The sequence below is a fragment of the Scardinius erythrophthalmus genome, assembly GCF_964197995.2.
Source record: "Scardinius erythrophthalmus genome assembly, chromosome: 7".
Classification (NCBI taxonomy): Eukaryota; Metazoa; Chordata; class Actinopteri; order Cypriniformes; family Leuciscidae; genus Scardinius; species Scardinius erythrophthalmus.
The window spans coordinates 36,674,843-36,679,805 of NC_138227.1; positions in this window are offsets into that span (position 1 = coordinate 36,674,843).

The window sequence follows — 4,963 nt, forward strand, 5'->3', positions numbered from 1 at the left end:
CTGCTTCTTTCTTCCTTCCAATCCTCCTTGGTCTCGTCTGCCTCCTCTCACCATCCCTTCATCCTCCTCCTAAGCCACCTCCTTATCTACAACACAGAGCGAGGCCCCGTCTTCCGGGAGGGGCCATACTGTCACAGATATTCAGTTGCTTTAAATCCTAGTATCCTAGTCATTAGTTTCCTGATCTCCTTTGTCTAGTTTCCCACCACTTATTTGTAGTCATGGAGATTAATTTATTCAGCACAGGTGTTCGTCATTATTTACCTCGTTTGCTTTATATTTAAGTTGCAGTCTTTTCAGTGTTCATTTGTCCAGTCACATTAACGTGTAGAGGTTGTGTTAGTTTTCTTGCCTTGTTTTGTGTATTATAGTCTGGATTATGATAACATAATTATGATGAAATATGACTGGTGACTTTTGAGTTTCACCCAGGCCACGTTGTAGTTTTAGTTTTGTAGTTAACAAACCTTCTCTTCATTTATTTCAGCTGGCTAGTAACCGTTAGTGGTGGGCAGATCGAGGCTTCGTGGAACACTAAAACAGTTGAAGCAAATTTGCCATATTGTGTCGAGGCTTTGAAACAATCTGAAACCCGTCTCCACGTGACCCCTAGTGGTCAGAACAGTGTAAATGCAACAAAAACCCAGACCAAACATGCATAAAAACACCTTTTACAAATCTATTGCACATTTTTTATTGAAAGTTAAATCTTTCAAATGCATTTTTCTTATCATCTCATAAGATTATCAAGTGTATGTTATTTTATCAATTGTCAGGATTTGTTTTGTTTGTTTTATGAATGGCTCAGCTAAACAGGCCAATGAGACCATTATTCATTTTAATTATACTAATGTCTAATTAAAACGTCTACAAATGTATAAAACTGATCAGAGTTCAGTAAAACCCACAGACACTTGTTCATTGGTTCTCAGTGACTCCTCATGATTCATGGGTTGACAGAGATCATCGCCTCCAGCGGTGAACCATTGAAATTTCGAAGTGTTTCAAAACAGTTATGACGTAATGAAGCCTTGTTTACTGAAATCACGTGATTCTGGCTTTTTTATTTAGTTCCTTTTCTTTTTATTTCAACAGAGGCAAGGATCCGGAGCAGCTGGTGGCAACAGCAAAACCTCTGGGGCACAAGGTACTGTGAAAATATTCCACACGAAACCAAACACATCATAGATCTTTAATAATTTTTTGCCAGCTTCTACAGTGAATACAAACAGTATGTCCCAGGAATTATTTGTCTTGGAAGAGAAGAGATTCATCATGTTGTTGAGTTTGCCCCAAACAACCTTTAAGCATACAGAAAAGCCCAGCATCCCATCTGAAATCTTCAGGCATAAGCATTCTAAAGTACTCCCTGACACGTCCCACCAAACAATAATGTTCTGCGCTCTGCTCAGTGAAGGAAGAAAGAGTCTGGTAAGCATTTCAAAATTTGTGCCTGTGTTTGAAAAAAAAAAAAGGCTGAAGGAGGCGGCAAAAAAAAGAAAAGCGTTGAAGCAATGAACACGGTCCCCAGCGTTTTAGCTGCACGCTCTTATGAAAAATGCAACTAAATGTATCTGAACCAACAAATTGGCCCATACATCTTAAATCAGACTTAAAAGACTTGAGGGTTTTTCTGTTGTTGGTTTTCTACCTGATGAAGTAATGCTCTTGAGGACGCTGAAGCCCCGGGGAGAGTTGGGTACAGAGCTTATTGAGCAAGGCATAAGAACTGCATCTCAAAGGAAGCTGGTTTCACTGAAGCTTGAATCTTCACGGAATTGCACGGCCTTATTTGCAGATGATGCTTTAGACATGAGAACATAATAGTGTAATGCTAGCACCAACTCTCTTACTCTAGTGTCAGGAATGATGTTATACTACATACAGTACACATTATAGTAAATTTCACAATAGTAAAGCTTCTGCTAAATCCAAATACCATTCAGTGACCACAAAATGTATTTGGATACTTAAGCCACATAGAAATATCTGAATTTCAATGCATCAGACACAAAATATAAAATCAAGCAAACAAATGATGCTAGAATTCATTTCTCAACAACTAAACTTACTGGATTTATGAAATCAATTCCCCTCTCAAATTTGTTATATTATTAAATACATTTACAGGACTTGCTACTGCCAATACACACCACTCTCCCATATAGCAAATTTTATCTGGCCCAGCTCCATTCCACAGAACCCCTTTTCCCTCTGCCCACATACCGCAAAGAATGACGGTCCTGTAGTGGCTCAGATCCGGATTAAAGACATGGACCACACATGGGCCAACACTAGCCCAAGCCATTTAATAATCATAACAGGGCCTGAACTGGGCCAAAACTGGTTTTAATAGTGGCGCCAATTCTCAGCCATTAATAAAACATATCAACACCAGCTTTTAACCAGACCCTCATCCATTTAATAACCCACAACTAGCCCTACACTGAGACAGAATAGGTTTTATTCTTGGTACCAATTATCAGCCTTAAGTAAACCAAAACAGAGCCACACCTGAGCCTTATCTAGCCCAATCCCAAAACAGAATTGTTATCTTTTAGATTTCCTCTCTGGTGGTATACAGTAGTTTTGTGAGATCCATTCTTTGAAGGCATTTCTCATTCAAACGCACCTTACCTGAAACACAGCATCAATGAGCATTTGATATCACTGTCGTAAAACTTGTCATAAAGCTTCTTGAGGTTTTCATTACTGAAAATTCCTCCCCTCAAAGAAATCAGGACATAAGTGAAGGTTGAAAGTGAACAAAATAGACCAGGTGTAAAAGGAAATGCGTCTCCTTCATCTACTTGTGATCAGATCAACTAAATCGCATCTTAATACCAGGTGGAAACAGTGCCTGAGAATTAAAGATCGATCGTTTGAGTTCGTTCAGCAGCAAGCAGTACTTTTTTTTTTTTTTTGCAATTACAAAAAGTCCGAATTGTGAGATTTCTGATATAAACATTGATTTGTGTAAACAGAGAAAGGAATATGGTGAAAAAACCACTCATGTATTGACTGAAACATGAGGCCTGCTCTCTCTAGAGGTATATTTAAAGGATCTTGCTGTGCTTAACGTGTATGTCAAGGTTTTCCTCCTCCCTTGCTTAGATTGCTATTGAATTTGCCAACAGTCTAATGCGCTGTTTCATCTCAAAGGTATTCACTGAGCTGTAATTTCTTAACAATACAACAAATAACCTTCACATCTAGTACTTTCATGAATAGGGCTTGAAAGTCTTTTAAAATCATGCTGTACACATTTTTTTTAAGCATTTAAAAAGCATTTTTAATGCATTTACTTTATATGAGGTTCACCGTTTTCAAAAACCAACATCCAGAATTGAATCCTTATCTTGAGTTGCTTACACTTTTAACCCCTAATTTATGTTCTAGATAACAATAAATACACAAACAGCAAACAATCTACTTTAGTACATGAAACAATCAATACTCGTATGCAATACACCTGTGAGCAATGATCAGACGATTAACCTATGACAAGGCACATGGCAGGATAACACGACAAACAGGGAATCACAGAAACATGACAATGACAAGAACAAGAAACAAAACTCAAAACGTGACATAGCCTCCCCTCTATGGGCGGCTCCCGACGCCCAACAAAACCAAAAAACAATAGTTCAGGAGGGTGGTGGAGCGGAGGCGGACTTGAGGGAGGGATGGAGGGCCAGGCCCGTGCAGGGGAACGGGACCAGGACATGGCAATGGCGGGCCTGGGCCGTGGAGCTTGGTCGTAACTCATAGAAGCTTGGGCTTGGGCCTGGGCGGCACGGCTTCTGAGGCCTTAATCAGGTACCTACTGCCCCTCCCCAAAATTTTCTTGGGATGAGTCTCTGGCATGGCGGCCATCTCGGGATGAGTCTCTGGCGTGGCGGCCATCTCGGGATGAGTCTCTGGCGTGGCGGCCTTCTCGTGATGAGACTCTGGCGTGGCGGCCATCTCGGGCGAAGACTCGTGGACTGGAGCCGATGTGTGTGCTGCCCACAGACACAAAATAGCTGTGGCCACTATCATAAGAGCTGTATCATCCAGAGCTGACTCAGGTGCAGCGGCCATCTTGTGCGAAGACACAGGCACGGCTGACCTGGCGTGAACTGTCTCTGACTTGGCAGGCCTGACGTGAACAGGCAGACCTGACGTGAAGAAGCTCAGGCTCGGCAGAACTGACGTGAATCATGCTGAGAGGATACTGTGGGTTTGCGGAATATAATTCTGAAGTTGTAAAACACCCAGTGTTCAATTAGGCTAATTCAAGTGTTTTCATGCAGAGAATAAAATTGTCATTACACTGATTGTTGTTAGATTATATATATATATATATATATATATATTTTTTTATTATTATTATTATTATTGTTGTTTTTTATTAATATTAGTCTATTTAAAGTGATTGTGCTGGGGGGTTTGGTCAAACTATGGCAGCGATACAGCGAATAGTTGTGCTAAATGAAAGACGCCGCAGTCGGCGGTCCGCATAACGTTATCGAGAAACGCAGCCCTGGACTGGAAGCGTATATGAGTGTCTCCAGTGAATTTTATTTTAATGGCTTCTGTACACCACTTGCAGGGAGTTTTAGACAGGATTTGCTTTGTTCCAAATTTGTTATATGACATTGCAATCAGTGTGACACTGTGTGACATTTCTTTCTTGATGCATTATTGCTAATATCCTATAAGTCATAAATAATGACTATGTAAAGACATTTTTACACAAAACTGAGTTAAAAGTCCCGCAAACCCTACATAGGATAAGTGGTTTAAAGAATGGATGGGTGGATGGGTTAGTGAGTGAGTGGGTTGGTGTTTGGATGGATGGATGGGTGGGTAAATGGATGGATTAGTGGGTGGATGGATGGATTGATGGGTGGGTTGGAGTGGGGGTGGATGGATGGGTGAATTTTTGGGTGGATGGGCGGGTGAGTGAGTTTTTGGGTGG